This window comes from Nothobranchius furzeri, chromosome 7 (genome assembly GCF_043380555.1).
Source record: "Nothobranchius furzeri strain GRZ-AD chromosome 7, NfurGRZ-RIMD1, whole genome shotgun sequence".
Taxonomy (NCBI): domain Eukaryota; kingdom Metazoa; phylum Chordata; class Actinopteri; order Cyprinodontiformes; family Nothobranchiidae; genus Nothobranchius; species Nothobranchius furzeri.
Genome location: NC_091747.1, coordinates 9,427,922 through 9,450,442, shown reverse-complemented (window position 1 = coordinate 9,450,442; position 22,521 = coordinate 9,427,922).

Genomic DNA, 22,521 nt, shown 5'->3' with positions numbered 1-22,521 from the left:
TCCTGGAGGCGCTCAGTCAGACTGAGTAGTGACATGTGGCAAGACGCTCCTCGGGGCGCTTCTTGCTTGGACCTCTCTCCTGGAGGCGCTCAGTTAGACCGAGTAGTGACATGTGGCAAGACGCTCCTCGGGGCGCGTCTTGCTGGGGCCTCTCTCCTGGAGGTGCTCAATCAGACCCAGTGGTGACACGTGGCAAGACGCTCCTCGGGGCGCGTCTTGCTTGGGCCTCTCTCCTGGAGGAGCTCAGTCAGACCCAGTGGTGACACGTGGCAAGACGCTCCTCGAGGCGCATCTTGCTTGGGCCTCTCTCCTGGAGGCGCTAAGTCAGACCCAGTGTTGACACGTGGCAAGACGCTCCTCGGGGCGCGTCTTGCTTGGGCCACTCTCCTGGAGGCGCTCAGTCAGACAAAGTGTTGACATGTGGAAAGACACTCCTCGGGGCGCGTCTTACTTGGGCCTCTCTCATGGAGGCCCTCTGTCAGACCCAGTGTTGACATGTGTCAAGACGCTCCTCGGGGCGCGTCTTGCTTTGGCCTCTCTCCTGGAGGCGCTCAGTCAGACCGAGTGCTGACATGTAGCAAGAAGCTCCTCGGGGTGCGTCATGCTTGGGCTTCTCTCCTGGAGGCCCTCAGTCAGACCCATTGTTGACATTTGGCAAGACGCTCCTCGGGGCGCGTATTGCTTGGGCCTCTCTCCTGGATGCCCTCTGTCAGACCCAGTGTTGACATGTGGCAAGACTCTCCTCGGGGCCTGTCTTGCTTGGGCTTCTCTCATGGAGGCCCTCAGTCAGACCCAGTGTTGACATGTGTCAAGACGCTCCTCGGGGCGTGTCTTGCTTGGGCCTCTCTCCTGGAGGAGCTCAGTCAGACCCAGTGGTGACACGTGGCAAGACGCTCCTCGAAGCGCATCTTGCTTGGGCCTCTCTCCTGGAGGCGCTAAGTCAGACCCAGTGTTGACACGTGGCAAGACGCTCCTCGGGGCGCGTCTTGCTTGGGCCACTCTCCTGGAGGCGCTCAGTCAGACACAGTGTTGACATGTGGAAAGACACTCCTCCTGGCGCGTCTTGCTTTGGCCTTTCTCATGGAGGCCCTCTGTCAGACCCAGTGTTGACATGTGTCAAGACGCTCCTCGGGGCGCGTCTTGCTTTGGCCTCTCTCCTGGAGGCGCTCAGTCAGACCCAGTGTTGACATGTGGCAAGACGCTCCTCGGGGCGCTTCTTGCTTGGGCTTCTCTCCTGGAGGCCCTCAGTCAGACCCATTGTTGACATGTGGCAAGACGCTCCTCGGGGCACGTCTTGCTTGGGCCTCTCTAATGGAGGCCGTCTGTCAGACCCAGTGTTGAGATGTGTCAAGACGCTCCTCGGGGCGCGTCTTGCTTTGGCCTCTCTCCTGGAGGCGCTCAGTCAGACCGAGTGCTGACATGTGGCAAGAAGCTCCTCGGGGCGCGTCTTGCTTGGGCTTCTCTCCTGGAGGCCCTCAGTAAGACCCATTGTTGACATGTGGCAAGACGCTCCTCGGGGCTCGTCTTGCTTGGGCCTCTCTCCAGAAGGCCCTCAATCAGACCAAGTGGTGACATGTGGCAAGACACTCCTCGGGGCGCGTCTTGCTTGGGCCTCTCTCCTGGAGGCCCTCTGTCAGACCCAGTGTTGACATGTGTCAAGACGCTTCTCGGGGCGCGTCTTGCTTGGGCTTCTCTCCTGGAGGCCCTCAGTCAGACCGAGTAGTGACATGTGGCAAGACGCTTCTCGGGGCGCGTCTTGCTTGGGCCTCTCTCCTGGAGGCCCTCTGTCAGACCGAGTGTTGACATGTGGCAAGACTCTCCTCGGGGCGCGTCTTGCTTGGGCTTCTCTCATGGAGGCCCTCAGTCAGACCCAGTGTTGACATGTGTCAAGACGCTCCTCGGGGCGCGGCTTGCTTGGGCCTCTCTCCTGGAGGCGCTCAGTCAGACCCAGTGTTGACATGTGACAAGACGCTCCTCGGGGCGCGTCTTGCTTGGGCTTCTCTCCTGGAGGCCCTCAGTCAGACCCATTGTTGACATGTGGCAAGACGCTCCTCGGGGCGCGTCTTGCTTTGGCCTCTCTCCTGGAGGCGCTCAGTCAGACCGAGTGCTGACATGTGGCAAGACGCTCCTCGGGCCGCGTGTTGCTTGGGCTTCTCTCCTGGAGGCCCTCAGTCAGACCCATTGTTGACATGTGGCAAGACGCTCCTCGGGGCGCGTCTTGCTTGGGCCTCTCTCCTGGAGGCGCTCAGTCAGACCGAGTGCTGACATGAGGAAAGACGCTCCTCGGGGCGCGTCTTGCTTGGGCCTCTCTCCTGGAGGCGCTCAGTCAGACCCAGTGTTGACATGTGTCAAGACGCTCCTCGGGGCGCGGCTTGCTTGGGCCTCTCTCCTGGAGGCGCTCAGTCAGACCCAGTGTTGACATGTGACAAGACGCTCCTCGGGGCGCGTCTTGCTTGGGCTTCTCTCCTGGAGGTCCTCAGTCAGACCCATTGTTGACATGTGGCAAGACGCTCCTCGGGGCGCGTCCTAATTTGGCCTCTCTCCTGGAGGCGCTCAGTCAGACCGAGTGCTGACATGTGGCAAGACGCTCCTCGGGCCGCGTGTTGCTTGGGCTTCTCTCCTGGAGGCCCTCAGTCAGACCCATTGTTGACATGTGGCAAGACGCTCCTCGGGGCGCGTCTTGCTTGGGCCTCTCTCCTGGAGGCGCTCAGTCAGACCGAGTGCTGACATGAGGAAAGACGCTCCTCGGGGCGCGTCTTGCTTGGGCTTCTCTCCCGGAGGCGCTCAGAAAGACCCAGTGTTGACATGTGACAAGACGCTCCTCGGGGCGCGTCTTGCTTGGGCCTCTCTCCTGTAGGCGCTCAGTCAGACCGAGTGGTGACATGTGGCAAGACACTCGTCGGGGCGCGTCTTGCTTGTGCCTCTCTCCTGGAGGCCCTCTGTAAGACCGAGTGTTGACATGTGGCAAGACTCTCCTCGGGGCGCGTCTTGCTTGGGCTTCTCTCATGGAGGCCCTCAGTCAGACCCAGTGTTGACATGTGTCAAGACGCTCCTCGGGGCGTGTCTTGCTTGGGCCTCTCTCCTGGAGGCGCTGAGTCTGACCCAGTGCTGACATGTGGCAAGACGCTCCTCGGGGCGCGTCTTGCTTGGGCTTCTCTCCTGGAGGCCCTCAGTCAGACCCATTGTTGACATGTGGCAAGACGCTCCTCGGGGCACGTCTTGCTTGGGCCTCTCTCCTGGAGGCGCTCAAACAGACCGAGTAGTGACATGTGGCAAGACGCTCCTCGGGGCGCGTCTTGCTGGGGCTTCTCTCATGGAGGCACTCAGTCAGACCCAGTGTTGACATGTGGCAAGACGCTCCTCGGGGCGCGTCTTGCTTGGACCTCTCTCACTGAGAAGCTCAGTCAGACCGAGTAGTGACATGTGGCAAGACGCTCCTCGGGGCGCGTCTTGCTTGGACCTCTCTCCCTGAGGCGCTCAGTCAGACCCAGTGTTGACATTTGGCAAGACACTCCTCGGGGCGCGTCTTGCTTGGGCCTCTCTCCAGAAGGCCCTCAATCAGACCCAGTGTTGACACGTGGCAAGACGCTCCTCGGGGCGCGTCTTACTTGGGCCTCTCTCCTGGAGGCGCTCAGTCAGACCGAGTAGTGACATGTGGCAAGACGTTCCTCAGGGCGCGTCTTGCTTGGACCTCCCTCCTGGAGGCGCTCAGTCAGACCGAGTAGTGACATGTGGCAAGACGCTCCTCGGGGCGCGTCTTTCTTGGGCCTCTCTCCTGGAGGCGCTCAGTCAGACACAGTGTTGACATGTGGCAAGACACTCCTCGGGGCGCGTCTTGCTTGGGCCTCTCTCATGGAGGCCCTCTGTCAGACCCAGTGTTGACATGTGTCAAGACGCTCCTCGGGGCGCGTCTTGCTTTGGCCTCTCTCCTGGAGGCGCTCAGTCAGACCGAGTGCTGACATGTAGCAAGAAGCTCCTCGGGGTGCGTCATGCTTGGGCTTCTCTCCTGGAGGCCCTCAGTCAGACCCATTATTGACATGTGGCAAGACGTTCCTCAGGGCGCGTCTTGCTTGGACCTCCCTCCTGGAGGCGCTCAGTCAGACCCAGTGTTGACATGTGTCAAGACGCTCCTCGGGGCGTATCTTGCTTGGGCCTCTCTCCTGGAGGCGCTCAGTCAGACCCAGTGTTGACATGTGGCAAGACGCTCCTTGGGGCGCTTCTTGCTTGGGATTCTCTCCTGGAGGCCCTCAGTCGCACCCATTGTTGACATGTGGCAAGACGCTCCTCGGGGCATGTCTTGCTTGGGCCTCTCTCCTGGAGGCGCTCAGTCAGACCGAGTAGTGACATGTGGCAAGAAGCTCCTCGGGGTGCATCTTGCTGGGGCTTCTCTCATGGAGGCACTCAGTCAGACCCAGTGTTGACATGTGGCAAGACGCTCCTCGGGGCGCGTGTTGCTTGGACCTCTCTCCTGGAGGCCCTCAGTCAGACCGAGTAGTGACATGTGGCAAGACGCTCCTCGGGGCGCGTCTTGCTTGGGCCTCTCTCCTGGAGGCGCTCAGTCAGACCCAGTGCTGACATGTGAAAAGAAGCTCCTCGGGGCGCGTCTTGCTTGGGCTTCTCTCCTGGAGGCCCTCAGTAAGACCCATTGTTGACATGTGGCAAGACGCTCCTCGGGGCGCGTCTTGCTTGGGCCTCTCTCCAGAAGGCCCTCAATCAGACCCAGTGTTGACACGTGGCAAGACGCTTCTCAGGGCGCGTCTTGCTTGGGCCTCTCTCCTGGAGGCGCTCAGTCAGACTGAGTAGTGACATGTGGCCTGACGCTCCTCGGGGCGCGTGTTGCTTGGGCCTCTCTCCTGGAGGCGCTCAGTCAGACCAAGTGGTGACATGTGGCAAGACGCTCCTCGGGCCGCGTGTTGCTTAGGCTTCTCTCCTGGAGGCCCTCAGTCATACCCATTGTTGACATGTGGCAAGACGCTCCTCGGGGCGCGTCTTGCTTGGGCCTCTCTCCTGGAGGCGCTCAGTCAGACCGAGTGCTGACATGTGGAAAGACGCTCCTCGGGGCGCGTCTCGCTTGGCTTCTCTCCTGGAGGCGCTCAGAAAGACCCAGTGTTGACATGTGACAAGACGCTCCTCGGGGCGCGTCTTGCTTGGGCCTCTCTCCTGGAGAGGCTCAGTCAGACCCAGTGGTGACATGTGGCAAGACACTCCTCGGGGCGCGTCTTGCTTAGGCCTCTCTCCTGGAGGCCCTCTGTCAGACCGAGTGTTGACATGTGGCAAGACTCTCCTCGGGGCGTGTCTTGCTTGGGCTTCTCTCATGGAGGCCCTCAGTCAGACCCAGTGTTGACATGTGGCAAGACGCTCCTCGGGGCACGTCTTGCTTGGGCCTCTCTCCTGGAGGCGCTCAAACAGACCGAGTAGTGACATGTGGCAAGACGCTCCTCGGGGCGCGTTCTTGCTTGGACCGCTCTCACTGAGGCGCTCAGTCAGACCGAGTAGTGACATGTGGCAAGACGCTCCTCGGGGCGCGTCTTGCTTGGACCTCTCTCCCTGAGGCGCTCAGTCAGACCCAGTGTTGGCATTTGGCAAGACGCTCCTCGGGGCGCGTCTTACTTGGGCCTCTCTCCTGGAGGCGCTCAGTCAGACCGAGTAGTGACATGTGGCAAGACGTTCCTCGGGGCGCGTCTTGCTTGGACCTCCCTCCTGGAGGCGCTCAGTCAGACCGAGTAGTGACATGTGGCAAGACGTTCCTCGGGGCGCGTCTTATTTGGACCTCCCTCCTGGAGGCGCTCAGTCAGACCGAGTAGTGACATGTGGCAAGACGCTCCTCGGGGCGCGTCTTGCTTGGGCCTCTCTCCTGGAGGCGCTCAGTCAGACACAGTGTTGACATGTGGCAAGACACTCCTCGGGGCGCGTCTTGCTTGGGCCTCTCTCATGGAGGCCCTCTGTCAGACCCAGTGTTGACATGTGTCAAGACGCTCCTCGGGGCGCGTCTTGCTTTGGCCTCTCTCCTGGAGGCGCTCAGTCAGACCGAGTGCTGACATGTAGCAAGAAGCTCCTCGGGGTGCGTCATGCTTGGGCTTCTCTCCTGGAGGCCCTCAGTCAGACCCATTATTGACATGTGGCAAGACGCTCCTCTGGGCGCGTATTGCTTGGGCCTCTCTCCTGGATGCCCTCTGTCAGACCCAGTGTTGACATGTGGCAAGACTCTCCTCGGGGCCCTTCTTGCTTGGGCTTCTCTAATGGAGGCCCTCAGTCAGACCCAGTGTTGACATGTGTCAAGACGCTCCTCGGGGCGTGTCTTGCTTGGGCCTCTCACCTGGAGGCGCTCAGTCAGACCCAGTCTTGACATGTGGCAAGACGCTCCTCAGGGCGCGTCTTGCTTGGGCCTCTCTCCTGGAGGCGCTCAGTCAGACTGAGTAGTGACATGTGGCCTGACGCTCCTCGGGGCGCGTGTTGCTTGGGCCTCTCTCCTGGAGGCGCTCAGTCAGACCAAGTGGTGACATGTGGAAAGACACTCTTCGGGGCGCGTCTTGCTTGGGCCTCTCTCCTGGAGGCCCTCTGTCAGACCCAGTGTTGACATGTGTCAAGACGCTCCTCGGGGCGCGTCTTGCTTGGGCTTCTCTCCTGGAGGCCCTCAGTCAGACCCATTGTTGACATGTGGCAAGACGCTCCTCGGGGCGCGTGTTGCTTAGGCTTCTCTCCTGGAGGCCCTCAGTCAAACCCATTGTTGACATGTGGCAAGACGCTCCTCGGGGCGCGTCTTGCTTGGGCCTCTCTCCTGGAGGCGCTCAGTCAGACCGAGTGCTGACATGTGGAAAGACGCTCCTCGGGGCGCGTCTCGCTTGGGCTTCTCTCCTGGAGGCGCTCAGAAAGACCCAGTGTTGACATGTGACAAGACGCTCCTCGGGGCGCGTCTTGCTTGGGCCTCTCTCCTGGAGAGGCTCAGTCAGACCCAGTGGTGACATGTGGCAAGACACTCCTCGGGGCGCGTCTTGCTTGGGCCTCTCTCCTGGAGGCCCTCTGTCAGACCGAGTGTTGACATGTGGCAAGACTCTCCTCGGGGCGTGTCTTGCTTGGGCTTCTCTCATGGAGGCCCTCAGTCAGACCCAGTGTTGACATGTGTCAAGACGCTCCTCGGGGCGTGTCTTGCTTGGGCCTCTCTCCTGGAGGCGCTCAGTCTGACCCAGTGTTGACATGTGGCAAGACGCTCATCGGGGCGCGTCTTGCTTGGGCTTCTCTCCTGGAGGCCCTCAGTCAGACCCATTGTTGACATGTGGCAAGACACTCCTCGGGGCACGTCTTGCTTGGGCCTCTCTCCTGGAGGCGCTCAGTCTGACCCAGTGTTGACATGTGGCAAGACGCTCATCGGGGCGCGTCTTGCTTGGGCTTCTCTCCTGGAGGCCCTCAGTCAGACCCATTGTTGACATGTGGCAAGACGCTCCTCGGGGCGCGTCTTGCTGGGGCTTCTCTCATGGAGGCACTCAGTCAGACCCAGTGTTGACATGTGGCAAGACGCTCCTCGGGGCGCGTCTTGCTTGGACCTCTCTCACTGAGGCGCTCAGTCAGACCGAGTAGTGACATGTGGCAAGACGCTCCTCGGGGCGCGTCTTGCTTGGACCTCTCTCCCTGAGGCGCTCAGTCAGACCCAGTGTTGACATTTGGCAAGACACTCCTCGGGGCGCGTCTTGCTTGGGTCTCTCTCATGGAGGCCCTCTGTCAGACCGATTGCTGACATGTGGCAAGAAGCTCCTCGGGGCGCGTCTTGCTTGGGCTTCTCTCCTGGAGGCTCTCAGTAAGAACCATTGTTGACATGTGGAAAGACGCTCCTCGGGGCGCGTCTTGCTTGGGCCTCTCTCCAGAAGGGCCTCAATCAGACCCAGTGTTGACACTTGGCAAGACGCTCCTCGGGGCGCGTCTTACTTGGGCTTCTCTCCTGGAGGCGCTCAGTCAGACTGAGTAGTGACATGTGGCCTGACGCTCCTCGGGGCGCGTGTTGCTTGGGCCTCTCTCCTGGAGGCGCTCAGTCAGACCAAGTGGTGACATGTGGCAAGACGCTCCTCGGGGCGCGTCTTGCTTGGGCCTCTCTCCTGGAGGCCCTCTGTCAGACCCAGTGTTGACATGTGTCAAGACGCTCCTCGGGGCGCGTCTTGCTTGGGCTTCTCTCCTGGAGGCCCTCAGTCAGACCCATTGTTGACATGTGGCAAGACGCTCCTCGGGGCGCGTCTTGCTTGGGCCTCTCTCCTGGAGGCGCTCAGTCAGACCTAGTGCTGACATGTGGCAAGACGCTCCTCGGGGCGCGTCTTGCTTGGGCTTCTCTCCTGGAGGCGCTCAGAAAGACCCAGTGTTGACATGTGACAAGACGCTCCTCGGGGCGCGTCTTGCTTGGGCCTCTCTCCTGGAGGCGCTCAGTCGGAACCAGAGGTGACATGTGGCAAGACGCTCCTCAGAGCGCGTCTTGCTTGGGCCTCTCTCCTGGAGGCCCTCTGTCAGACCCAGTGTTGACATGTGGCACGACGCTCCTGCGGGCGCATCTTGCTTGGGCCTCTCTCCTGGAGGCCCTCAGTCAGACCCATTGTTGACATGTGGCAAGACGCTCCTAGGGGCGCGTCTTGCTTGGGCCTCTCTCCTGGAGGCGCTCAGTCAGACCGAGTGCTGACATAAGGCAAGACGCTCCTCGGGGCGCGTCTTGCTTGGGCCTCTCTCCTGGAGGCGCTCAGTCAGACCCAGTGCTGACATGTGGCAAGACACTCCTCGGGGCGCGTCTTGCTGGGGCCTCTCTCCTGGAGGCGCTCAGTCAGACTGAGTAGTGACATGTGGCCTGACGCTCCTCGGGGCGCGGCTTGCTTGGGCCTCTCTCCTGGAGGCGCTCAGTCAGACCCAGTGTTGACATGTGACAAGACGCTCCTCGGGGCGCGTCTTGCTTGGGCTTCTCTCCTGGAGGCCCTCAGTCAGACCCATTGTTGACATGTGGCAAGACGCTCCTCGGGGCGCGTCTTGCTTGGGCCTCTCTCCTGGAGGCGCTCAGTCAGACCGAGTGCTGACATGAGGAAAGACGCTCCTCGGGGCGCGTCTTGCTTGGGCTTCTCTCCTGGAGGCGCTCAGAAAGACCCAGTGTTGACATGTGACAAGACGCTCCTCGGGGCGCGTCTTGCTTGGGCCTCTCTCCTGGAGGCGCTCAGTCAGACCCAGTGGTGACATGTGGCAAGACACTCCTCGGGGCGCGTCTTGCTTGGGCCTCTCTCCTGGAGGCCCTCTGTCAGACCGAGTGTTGACATGTGGCAAGACTCTCCTCGGGGCGCGTCTTGCTTGGGCTTCTCTCATGGAGGCCCTCAGTCAGACCCAGTGTTGACATGTGTCAAGACGCTCCTCGGGGCGCATCTTGCTTGGGCCTCTCTCCTGGAGGCGCTCAGTCAGACCCAGTGTTGACATGTGACAAGACGCTCCTCGGGGCGCGTCTTGCTTGGGCTTCTCTCCTGGAGGCCCTCAGTCAGACCCATTGTTGACATGTGGCAAGACGCTCCTCGGGGCGCGTCTTGCTTTGGCCTCTCTCCTGGAGGCGCTCAGTCAGACCGAGTGCTGACATGTGGCAAGACGCTCCTCGGGCCGCGTGTTACTTGGGCTTCTCTCCTGGAGGCCCTCAGTCAGACCCATTGTTGACATGTGGCAAGACGCTCCTCGGGGTGCGTCTTGCTTTGGCCTCTCTCCTGGAGGCGCTCAGTCAGACCGAGTGCTGACATGAGGAAAGACGCTCCTCGGGGCGCGTCTTGCTTGGGCTTCTCTCCTGGAGGCGCTCAGAAAGACCCAGTGTTGACATGTGACAAGACGCTCCTCGGGGCGCGTCTTGCTTGGGCCTCTCTCCTGGAGGCGCTCTGTCAGACCCAGTGGTGACATGTGGCAAGACACTCCTCGGGGCGCGTCTTGCTTGGGCCTCTCTCCTGGAGGCCCTCTGTCAGACCGAGTGTTGACATGTGGCAAGACTCTCCTCGGGGCGCGTCTTGCTTGGGCTTCTCTCATGGAGGCACTCAGTCAGACCCAGTGTTGACATGTGTCAAGACGCTCCTCGGGGCGTGTCTTGCTTGGGCCTCTCTCCTGGAGGCGCTCAGTCTGACCCAGTGCTGACATGTGGCAAGACGCTCCTCGGGGCGCGTCTTGCTTGGGCTTCTCTCCTGGAGGCCCTCAGTCAGAACCATTGTTGACATGTGGCAAGACGCTCCTCGGGGCACGTCTTGCTTGGGCCTCTCTCCTGGAGGCGCTCAAACAGACCGAGTAGTGACATGTGGCAAGACGCTCCTCGGGGCGCGTCTTGCTGGGGCTTCTCTCATGGAGGCACTCAGTGAGACCCAGTGTTGACATGTGGCAAGACGCTCCTCGGGGCGCGTCTTGCTTGGACCTTTCTCACTGAGGCGCTCAGTCAGACCGAGTAGTGACATGTGGCAAGAAGCTCCTCGGGGCGCGTCTTGCTTGGACCTCTCTCCCTGAGGCGCTCAGTCAGACCCAGTGTTGACATGTGGCACGACGCTCCTGCGGGCGCATCTTGCTTGGGCCTCTCTCCTGGAGGCCCTCAGTCAGACCCATTGTTGACATGTGGCAAGACGCTCCTAGGGGCGCGTCTTGCTTGGGCCTCTCTCCTGGAGGCGCTCAGTCAGACCGAGTGCTGACATAAGGCTAGACGCTCCTCGGGGCGCGTCTTGCTTGGGCCCCTCTCCTGGAGGCGCTCAGTCAGACCCAGTGCTGACATGTGGCAAGACGCTCCTCGGGGCGCGTCTTGCTGGGGCCTCTCTCCTGGAGGCGCTCAGTCAGACTGAGTAGTGACATGTGGCCTGACGCTCCTCGGGGCGCGGCTTGCTTGGGCCTCTCTCCTGGAGGCGGTCAGTCAGACCCAGTGTTGACATGTGACAAGACGCTCCTCGGGGCGCGTCTTGCTTGGGCTTCTCTCCTGGAGGCCCTCAGTCAGACCCATTGTTGACATGAGGCAAGACGCTCCTCGGGGCGCGTCTTGCTTTGGCCTCTCTCCTGGAGGCGCTCAGTCAGACTGAGTAGTGACATGTGGCCTGACGCTCCTCGGGGCGCGGCTTGCTTGGGCCTCTCTCCTGGAGGCGCTCAGTCAGACCCAGTGTTGACATGTGACAAGACGCTCCTCGGGGCGCGTCTTGCTTGGGCTTCTCTCCTGGAGGCCCTCAGTCAGACCCATTGTTGACATGAGGCAAGACGCTCCTCGGGGCGCGTCTTGCTGGGGCCTCTCTCCTGGAGGCGCTCAGTCAAACTGAGTAGTGACATGTGGCCTGACGCTCCTCGGGGCGCGGCTTGCTTGGGCCTCTCTCCTGGAGGAGCTCAGTCAGACCCAGTGTTGACATGTGACAAGACGCTCCTCGGGGCGCGTCTTGCTTGGGCTTCTCTCCTGGAGGCCCTCAGTCAGACCCATTGTTGACATGAGGCAAGACGCTCCTCGGGGCGCGTCTTGCTTTGGCCTCTCTCCTGGAGGCGCTCAGTCAGACCGAGTGCTGACATGTGGCAAGACGCTCCTCGGGCCGCGTGTTGCTTGGGCTTCTCTCCTGGAGGCCCTCAGTCAGACCCATTGTTGACATGTGGCAAGACGCTCCTAGGGGCGCGTCTTGCTTGGGCCTCTCTCCTGGAGGCGCTCAGTCAGACCGAGTGCTGACATGAGGAAAGACGCTCCTCGGGGCGCGTCTTGCTTGGGCTTCTCTCCTGGAGGCGCTCAGAAAGACCCAGTGTTGACATGTGACAAGACGCTCCTCGGGGCGCGTCTTGCTTGGGCCTCTCTCCTGGAGGCGCTCAGTCAGACCCAGTGGTGACATGTATCAAGACACTCCTCGGGGCGCGTCTTGCTTGGGCCTCTCTCCTGGAGGCCCTCTGTCAGACCGAGTGTTGACATGTGGCAAGACTCTCCTCGGGGCGCGTCTTGCTTGGGCTTCTCTCATGGAGGCCCTCAGTCAGACCCAGTGTTGACATGTGTCAAGACGCTCCTCGGGGCGCATCTTGCTTGGGCCTCTCTCCTGGAGGCGCTCAGTCAGACCCAGTGTTGACATGTGACAAGACGCTCCTCGGGGCGCGTCTTGCTTGGACTTCTCTCCTGGAGGCCCTCAGTCAGACCCATTGTTGACATGTGGCAAGACGCTCCTCGGGGCGCGTCTTGCTTTGGCCTCTCTCCTGGAGGCGCTCAGTCAGACCGAGTGCTGACATGTGGCAAGACGCTCCTCGGGCCGCGTGTTGCTTGGGCTTCTCTCCTGGAGGCCCTCAGTCAGACCCATTGTTGACATGTGGCAAGACGCTCCTCGGGGCGCGTCTTGCTTGGGCCTCTCTCCTGGAGGCGCTCTGTCAGACCCAGTGGTGACATGTGGCAAGACACTCCTCGGGGCGCGTCTTGCTAGGGCCTCTCTCCTGGAGGCCCTCTGTCAGACCGAGTGTTGACATGTGGCAAGACTCTCCTCGGGGCGCATCTTGCTTGGGCTTCTCTCATGGAGGCCCTCAGTCAGACCCATTGTTGACATGTGGCAAGACGCTCCTCGGGGCGCGTCTTGCTTTGGCCTCTCTCCTGGAGGCGCTCAGTCAGACCGAGTGCTGACATGTGGCAAGACGCTCCTCGGGCCGCGTGTTGCTTGGGCTTCTCTCCTGGAGGCCCTCAGTCAGACCCATTGTTGACATGTGGCAAGACGCTCCTCGGGGCGCGTCTTGCTTTGGCCTCTCTCCTGGAGGCGCTCAGTCAGACCGAGTGCTGACATGTGGCAAGACGCTCCTCGGGCCGCGTGTTACTTGGGCTTCTCTCCTGGAGGCCCTCAGTCAGACCCATTGTTGACATGTGGCAAGACGCTCCTCGGGGTGCGTCTTGCTTTGGCCTCTCTCCTGGAGGCGCTCAGTCAGACCGAGTGCTGACATGAGGAAAGACGCTCCTCGGGGCGCGTCTTGCTTGGGCTTCTCTCCTGGAGGCGCTCAGAAAGACCCAGTGTTGACATGTGACAAGACGCTCCTCGGGGCGCGTCTTGCTTGGGCCTCTCTCCTGGAGGCGCTCTGTCAGACCCAGTGGTGACATGTGGCAAGACACTCCTCGGGGCGCGTCTTGCTTGGGCCTCTCTCCTGGAGGCCCTCTGTCAGACCGAGTGTTGACATGTGGCAAGACTCTCCTCGGGGCGCGTCTTGCTTGGGCTTCTCTCATGGAGGCCCTCAGTCAGACCCAGTGTTGACATGTGTCAAGACGCTCCTCGGGGCGTGTCTTGCTTGGGCCTCTCTCCTGGAGGCGCTCAGTCTGACCCAGTGCTGACATGTGGCAAGACGCTCCTCGGGGCGCGTCTTGCTTGGGCTTCTCTCCTGGAGGCCCTCAGTCAGACCCATTGTTGACATGTGGCAAGACGCTCCTCGGGGCACGTCTTGCTTGGGCCTCTCTCCTGGAGGCGCTCAAACAGACCGAGTAGTGACATGTGGCAAGACGCTCCTCGGGGCGCGTCTTGCTGGGGCTTCTCTCATGGAGGCACTCAGTGAGACCCAGTGTTGACATGTGGCAAGACGCTCCTCGGGGCGCGTCTTGCTTGGACCTTTCTCACTGAGGCGCTCAGTCAGACCGAGTAGTGACATGTGGCAAGAAGCTCCTCGGGGCGCGTCTTGCTTGGACCTCTCTCCCTGAGGCGCTCAGTCAGACCCAGTGTTGACATGTGGCACGACGCTCCTGCGGGCGCATCTTGCTTGGGCCTCTCTCCTGGAGGCCCTCAGTCAGACCCATTGTTGACATGTGGCAAGACGCTCCTAGGGGCGCGTCTTGCTTGGGCCTCTCTCCTGGAGGCGCTCAGTCAGACCGAGTGCTGACATAAGGCTAGACGCTCCTCGGGGCGCGTCTTGCTTGGGCCCCTCTCCTGGAGGCGCTCAGTCAGACCCAGTGCTGACATGTGGCAAGACGCTCCTCGGGGCGCGTCTTGCTGGGGCCTCTCTCCTGGAGGCGCTCAGTCAGACTGAGTAGTGACATGTGGCCTGACGCTCCTCGGGGCGCGGCTTGCTTGGGCCTCTCTCCTGGAGGCGCTCAGTCAGACCCAGTGTTGACATGTGACAAGACGCTCCTCGGGGCGCGTCTTGCTTGGGCTTCTCTCCTGGAGGCCCTCAGTCAGACCCATTGTTGACATGAGGCAAGACGCTCCTCGGGGCGCGTCTTGCTTTGGCCTCTCTCCTGGAGGCGCTCAGTCAGACTGAGTAGTGACATGTGGCCTGACGCTCCTCGGGGCGCGGCTTGCTTGGGCCTCTCTCCTGGAGGCGCTCAGTCAGACCCAGTGTTGACATGTGACAAGACGCTCCTCGGGGCGCGTCTTGCTTGGGCTTCTCTCCTGGAGGCCCTCAGTCAGACCCATTGTTGACATGAGGCAAGACGCTCCTCGGGGCGCGTCTTGCTGGGGCCTCTCTCCTGGAGGCGCTCAGTCAAACTGAGTAGTGACATGTGGCCTGACGCTCCTCGGGGCGCGGCTTGCTTGGGCCTCTCTCCTGGAGGCGCTCAGTCAGACCCAGTGTTGACATGTGACAAGACGCTCCTCGGGGCGCGTCTTGCTTGGGCTTCTCTCCTGGAGGCCCTCAGTCAGACCCATTGTTGACATGAGGCAAGACGCTCCTCGGGGCGCGTCTTGCTTTGGCCTCTCTCCTGGAGGCGCTCAGTCAGACCGAGTGCTGACATGTGGCAAGACGCTCCTCGGGCCGCGTGTTGCTTGGGCTTCTCTCCTGGAGGCCCTCAGTCAGACCCATTGTTGACATGTGGCAAGACGCTCCTAGGGGCGCGTCTTGCTTGGGCCTCTCTCCTGGAGGCGCTCAGTCAGACCGAGTGCTGACATGAGGAAAGACGCTCCTCGGGGCGCGTCTTGCTTGGGCTTCTCTCCTGGAGGCGCTCAGAAAGACCCAGTGTTGACATGTGACAAGACGCTCCTCGGGGCGCGTCTTGCTTGGGCCTCTCTCCTGGAGGCGCTCAGTCAGACCCAGTGGTGACATGTGGCAAGACACTCCTCGGGGCGCGTCTTGCTTGGGCCTCTCTCCTGGAGGCCCTCTGTCAGACCGAGTGTTGACATGTGGCAAGACTCTCCTCGGGGCGCGTCTTGCTTGGGCTTCTCTCATGGAGGCCCTCAGTCAGACCCAGTGTTGACATGTGTCAAGACGCTCCTCGGGGCGCATCTTGCTTGGGCCTCTCTCCTGGAGGCGCTCAGTCAGACCCAGTGTTGACATGTGACAAGACGCTCCTCGGGGCGCGTCTTGCTTGGACTTCTCTCCTGGAGGCCCTCAGTCAGACCCATTGTTGACATGTGGCAAGACGCTCCTCGGGGCGCGTCTTGCTTTGGCCTCTCTCCTGGAGGCGCTCAGTCAGACCGAGTGCTGACATGTGGCAAGACGCTCCTCGGGCCGCGTGTTGCTTGGGCTTCTCTCCTGGAGGCCCTCAGTCAGACCCATTGTTGACATGTGGCAAGACGCTCCTCGGGGCGCGTCTTGCTTGGGCCTCTCTCCTGGAGGCGCTCTGTCAGACCCAGTGGTGACATGTGGCAAGACACTCCTCGGGGCGCGTCTTGCTAGGGCCTCTCTCCTGGAGGCCCTCTGTCAGACCGAGTGTTGACATGTGGCAAGACTCTCCTCGGGGCGCATCTTGCTTGGGCTTCTCTCATGGAGGCCCTCAGTCAGACCCAGTGTTGACATGTGGCAAGACGCTCCTCGGGGCGCGTCTTGCTTGGGCTTCTCTCCTGGAGGCCCTCAGTCAGACCCATTGTTGACATGTGGCAAGACGCTCCTCGGGGCACGTCTTGCTTGGGCCTCTCTCCTGGAGGCGCTCAAACAGACCGAGTAGTGACATGTGGCAAGACGCTCCTCGGGGCGCGTCTTGCTGGGGCTTCTCTCATGGAGGCACTCAGTCAGACCCAGTGTTGACATGTGGGAAGACGCTCCTCGGGGCGCGTCTTGCTTGGACCTTTCTCACTGAGGCGCTCAGTCAGACCGAGTAGTGACATGTGGCAAGAAGCTCCTCGGGGCGCGTCTTGCTTGGACCTCTCTCCCTGAGGCGCTCAGTCAGACCCAGTGTTGACATGTGGCACGACGCTCCTGCGGGCGCATCTTGCTTGGGCCTCTCTCCTGGAGGCCCTCAGTCAGACCCATTGTTGACATGTGGCAAGACGCTCCTAGGGGCGCGTCTTGCTTGGGCCTCTCTCCTGGAGGCGCTCAGTCAGACCGAGTGCTGACATAAGGCAAGACGCTCCTCGGGGCGCGTCTTGCTTGGGCCTCTCTCCTGGAGGCGCTCAGTCAGACCCAGTGCTGACATGTGGCAAGACGCATCTCGGGGCGCGTCTTGCTGGGGCCTCTCTCCTGGAGGCGCTCAGTCAGACTGAGTAGTGACATGTAGTGGCAAGACGCTCCTCGGGGCGCATCTTGCTTGGGCCTCTCTCCTGGAGGCGCTCAGTCAGACTGAGTAGTGACATGTGGCCTGACGCTCCTCGGGGCGCGTGTTGCTTGGGCCTCTCTCCTGGAGGCGCTCAGTCAGACCAAGTGGTGACATGTGGCAAAACACTCCTCGGGGCGCGTCTTGCTTGGGCCTCTCTCCTGGAGGCCCTCTGTCAGACCCAGTGTTGACATGTGTCAAGACGCTCCTCGGGGCGCGTCTTGTTAGGGCTTCTCTCCTGGAGGCCCTCAGTCAGACCCATTGTTGACATGTGGCAACACGCTCCTCTGGGCGCGTCTTGCTTGGGCCTCTCTCCTGGAGGCGCTCAGTCAGACCGAGTGCTGACATATGGAAAGACGCTCCTCGGGGCGCGTCTTGCTTGGGCTTCTCTCCTGGAGGCGCTCAGAAAGACCCAGTGTTGACATGTGACAAGACGCTCCTCGGGGCGCGTCTTGCTTGGGCCTCTCTCCTGGAGTCGCTCAGTCAGACCCAGTGGTGACATGTGGCAAGACACTCCTCGGGGCGCGTCTTCCTTGGGCCTCTCTCCTGGAGGCCCTTTGTCAGACCGAGTGTTGACATGTGGCAAGACTGTCCGCGGGGCGCGTCTTGCTTGGGCTTCTCTCATGGAGGCCCTCAGTCAGACCCAGTGTTGACATGTGTCAAGACGCTCCTCGGGGCGTGTCTTGCTTGGGCCTCTCTCCTGGAGGCGCTCAGTCAGACCCAGTGTTGACATGTGGCAAGACGCTCCTCGGGGCGCGTCTTGCTTGGGCCTCTCTCCTGGAGGCGCTCAGTCAGACCGAGTGCTGACATATGGAAAGACGCTCCTCGGGGCGCGTCTTGCTTGGGCCTCTCTCCAGAAGGCCCTCAATCAGACCCAGTGTTGACACGTGGCAAGACGCTCCTCGGGGCGCGTCTTGCTTGGGCCTCTCTCCTGGAGGCGCTCAGTCAGACTGAGTAGTGACATGTGGCCTGACGCTCCTCGGGGCGCGTGTTGCTTGGGCCTCTCTCCTGGAGGCGCTCAGTCAGACCAAGTGGTGACATGTGGCAAGACACTCCTCGGGGCGCGTCTTGCTTGGGCCTCTCTCCTGGAGGCGCTCAATCAGACCCAGTGGTGAAACGTGGCAAGACGCTCCTCGGGGCGCGTCTTGCTTGGGCCTCTCTCCTGGAGGCGCTCAGTCAGACCCAGTGGTGACACGTGGCAAGACGCTCCTCGGGGCGCGTCTTGCTTGGGCCTCTCTCCTGGAGGCGCTCAGTCAGACCCAGTGGTGACACGTGGCAAGACGCTCCTCGGGGCGCGTCTTGCTTGGGCCTCTCTCCTGGAGGCGCTCAGTCAGACCCAGTGTTGACATGTGGCAAGACACTCCTCGGGGCGCGTCTTGCTTGGGCCTCTCTAATGGAGGCCGTCTGTCAGACCCAGTGTTGAGATGTGTCAAGACGCTCCTCGGGGCGCGTCTTGCTTTGGCCTCTCTCCTGGAGGCGCTCAGTCAGACCCATTGTTGACATGTGGCAAGACGCTCCTCGGGGCGCGTCTTGCTTGGGCCTCTCTCCTGGAGGCGCTCAGTCAGACCGAGTGCTGACATATGGAAAGACGCTCCTCGGGGCGCGTCTTGCTTGGGCTTCTCTCCTGGAGGCGCTCAGAAAGACCCAGTGTTGACATGTGACAAGACGCTCCTCGGGGCGCGTCTTGCTTGGGCCTCTCTCCTGGAGGCGCTCAGTCAGACCCAGTGGTGACATGTGGCAAGACACTCCTCGGGGCGCGTCTTCCTTGGGCCTCTCTCCTGGAGGCCCTTTGTCAGACCGAGTGTTGACATGTGGCAAGACTGTCCGCGGGGCGCGTCTTGCTTGGGCTTCTCTCATGGAGGCCCTCAGTCAGACCCAGTGTTGACATGTGTCAAGACGCTCCTCGGGGCGTGTCTTGCTTGGGCCTCTCTCCTGGAGGCGCTCAGTCAGACCCAGTGTTGACATGTGGCAAGACGCTCCTCGGGGCGCGTCTTGCTTGGGCTTCTCTCCTGGAGGCCCTCAGTCAGACCCATTGTTGACATGTGGCAAGACGCTCCTCGGGGCACGTCTTGCTTGGGCCTCTCTCCTGGAGGCGCTCAAACAGACCGAGTAGTGACATTTGGCAAGACGCTCCTCGGGGCGCGTCTTGCTTGGGCCTCTCTCCAGAAGGCCCTCAATCAGACCCAGTGTTGACATGTGGCAAGACGCTCCTCGGGGCGCGTCTTGCTTGGGCCTCTCTCCTGGAGGTGCTCAGTCAGACTGAGTAGTGACATGTGGCCTGACGCTCCTCGGGGCGCGTCTTGCTTGGGCCTCTCTCCTGGAGGCGCTCAGTCAGACCCAGTGTTGACATGTGGCAAGACGCTCCTCGGGGCGCGTCTTGCTTGGGCTTCTCTCCTGGAGGCCCTCAGTCAGACCGAGTGCTGACATGTGGCAAGAAGCTCCTCGGGGCGCGTCTTGCTTGGGCTTCTCTCCTGGAGGCCCTCAGTCAGACCCATAGTTGACATGTGGCAAGACGCTCCTCGGGGCACGTCTTGCTTGGGCCTCTCTCCTGGAGGCGGTCAGTCAGACCGAGTAGTGGCATGTGGCAAGACGCTCCTCGGGGCGCGTCTTGCTTGGACCTCTCTCCTGGAGGCGCTCAGTTAGACCGAGTAGTGACATGTCGCAAGACGCTCCTCGGGGCGCGTCTTGCTTGGGCCTCTCTCCTGGAGGCGCTCAGTCAGACCGAGTGCTGACATAAGGCCAAACGCTCCTCGGGGCGCGTCTTGCTGGGGCCTCTCTCCTGGAGGCGCTCAATCAGACCCAGTGGTGAAACGTGGCAAGACGCTCCTCGGGGCGCGTCTTGCTTGGGCCTCTCTCCTGGAGGCGCTCAGTCAGACCCAGTGGTGACACGTGGCAAGACGCTCCTCGGGGCGCGTCTTGCTTGGGCCTCTCTCCTGGAGGCGCTCAGTCAGACCCAGTGTTGACATGTGGCAAGACACTCCTCGGGGCGCGTCTTGCTTGGGCCTCTCTAATGGAGGCCGTCTGTCAGACCCAGTGTTGAGATGTGTCAAGACGCTCCTCGGGGCGCGTCTTGCTTTGGCCTCTCTCCTGGAGGCGCTCAGTCAGACCGAGTGCTGACATGTGGCAAGAAGCTCCTCGGGGCGCGTCTTGCTTGGGCTTCTCTCCTGGAGGCACTCAGTAAGACCCATTGTTGACATGTGGCAAGACGCTCCTCGGGGCTCGTCTCGCTTGGGCCTCTCTCCAGAAGGCCCTCAATCAGACCCAGTGTTGACACGTGGCAAGACGCTCCTCGGGGCGCGTCTTGCTTGGGCCTCTCTCCTGGAGGCGCTCAGTCAGACTGAGTAGTGACATGTGGCCTGACGCTCCTCGGGGCGCGTGTTGCTTGGGCCTCTCTCCTGGAGGCGCTCAGTCAGACCAAGTGGTGACATGTGGCAAGACACTCCTCGGGGCGCGTCTTGCTTGGGCCTCTCTCCTGGAGGCCCTCTGTCAGACCCAGTGTTGACATGTGTCAAGACGCTTCTCGGGGCGCGTCTTGCTTGGGCTTCTCTCCTTGAGGCCCTCAGTCAGACCCATTGTTGACATGTGGCAAGATGCTCCTCGGGGCGCGTCTTGCTTTGGCCTCTCTCCTGGAGGCGCTCAGTCAGACCCAGTGGTGACACGTGGCAAGACGCTCCTCGGGGCGCGTCTTGCTTGGGCCTCTCTCCTTGAGGCGCTCAGTCAGACCCAGTGTTGACATGTGGCAAGACACTCCTCGGGGCGCGTCTTGCTTGGGCCTCTCTAATGGAGGCCGTCTGTCAGACCCAGTGTTGAGATGTGTCAAGACGCTCCTCGGGGCGCGTCTTGCTTTGGCCTCTCTCCTGGAGGCGCTCAGTCAGACCAAGTGCTGACATGTGGCAAGAAGCTCCTCGGGGCGCGTCTTGCTTGGGCTTCTCTCCTGGAGGCCCTCAGTAAGACCCATTGTTGACATGTGGCAAGACGCTCCTCGGGGCTCGTCTCGCTTGGGCCTCTCTCCAGAAGGCCCTCAATCAGACCCAGTGTTGACACGTGGCAAGACGCTCCTCTGGGCGCGTCTTGCTTGGGCCTCTCTCCTGGAGGCGCTCAGTCAGACTGAGTAGTGACATGTGGCCTGACGCTCCTCGGGGCGCGTGTTGCTTGGGCCTCTCTCCTGGAGGCGCTCAGTCAGACCAAGTGGTGACATGTGGCAAGACACTCCTCGGGGCGCGTCTTGCTTGGGCCTCTCTCCTGGAGGCCCTCTGTCAGACCCAGTGTTGACATGTGTCAAGACGCTTCTCGGGGCGCGTCTTGCTTGGGCTTCTCTCCTTGAGGCCCTCAGTCAGACCCATTGTTGACATGTGGCAAGACGCTCCTCGGGGCGCGTCTTGCTTTGGCCTCTCTCCTGGAGGCGCTCAGTCAGACCGAGTGCTGACATGTGGCAAGACACTCCTCGGGGCGCGTCTTGCTTGGGCCTCTCTCCTGGAGGCCCTCTGTCAGACCGAGTGTTGACATGTGGCAAGACTCTCCTCGGGGCGCGTCTTGCTTGGGCTTCTCTCATGGAGGCCCTCAGTCAGACCCAGTGTTGACATGTGTCAAGACGCTCCTCGGGGCGTGTCTTGCTTGGGCCTCTCTCCTGGAGGCGCTCAGTCAGACCCAGTGTCTACATGTGGCAAGACGCTCCTCGGGGCGCGTCTTGCTTGGGCCTCTCTCCTGGAGGCGCTCAGTCAGACTGAGTAGTGACATGTGGCCTGACGCTCCTCGGGGCGCGTGTTGCTTGGGCCTCTCTCCTGGAGGCGCTCAGTCAGACCAAGTGGTGACATGTGGCAAGACACTCCTCGGGGCGCGTCTTGCTTGGGCCTCTCTCCTGGAGGCCCTCTGTCAGACCCAGTGTTGACATGTGTCAAGACGCTTCTCGGGGCGCGTCTTGCTTGGGCTTCTCTCCTTGAGGCCCTCAGTCAGACCCATTGTTGACATGTGGCAAGACGCTCCTCGGGGCGCGTCTTGCTTTGGCCTCTCTCCTGGAGGCGCTCAGTCAGACCGAGTGCTGACATGTGGCAAGACACTCCTCGGGGCGCGTGTTGCTTGGGCCTCTCTCCTGGAGGCCCTCTGTCAGACCGAGTGTTGACATGTGGCAAGACTCTCCTCGGGGCGCGTCTTGCTTGGGCTTCTCTCATGGAGGCCCTCAGTCAGACCCAGTGTTGACATGTGTCAAGACGCTCCTCGGGGCGTGTCTTGCTTGGGCCTCTCTCCTGGAGGCGCTCAGTCAGACCCAGTGTCTACATGTGGCAAGACGCTCCTCGGGGCGTGTCTTGCTTGGGCCTCTCTCCTGGAGGCCCTCAGTCAGACCCATTGTTGACATGTGGCAAGACGCTCATGGGGCACGTCTTGCTTGGGCCTCTCTCCTGGAGGCGCTCAAACAGACCGAGTAGTGACATGTGGCAAGACGCTCCTCGGGGTGCGTCTTGCTGGGGCTACTCTCATGGAGGCACTCAGTCAGACCCAGTGTTGACATGTGGCAAGACGCTCCTCGGGGCGCTTCTTGCTTGGGCCTCTCTCCTGGAGGCGCTCAGTCAGAACCAGAGGTGACATGTGGCAAGACGCTCCTCGGGGCGCGTCTTGCTTGGGCCTCTCTCCTGGAGGCCCTCTGTCAGACCCAGTGTTGACATGTGGCAAGACGCTCCTCCTTGGCGCATCTTGCTTGGGCCTCTCTCCTGGAGGCCCTCAGTCAGACCCATTGTTGACATGTGGCAAGACGCTCCTCGGGGCACGTCTAGCTTGGGCCTCTCTCCTGGAGGCGCTCAGTCAGACCGAGTGCTGACATAAGGCAAGACGCTCCTCGGGGCGCGTCTTGCTGGGGCCTCTCTCCTGGAGGCGCTCAGTCAGACCCAGTGCTGACATGTGGCAAGACGCTCCTCGGGGCGCGTCTTGCTTGGGCCTCTCTCCTGGAGGCGCTCAGTCGGACTGAGTAGTGACATGTGGCCTGACGCTCCTCGGGGCGCGGCTTGCTTGGGCCTCTCTCCTGGAGGCGCTCAGTCAGACCCAGTGTTGACATGTGGCAAGACACTCCTCGGGGCGCGTCTTGCTTGGGCCTCTCTCCTGGAGGCGCTCTGTCAGACCCAGTGTTGACA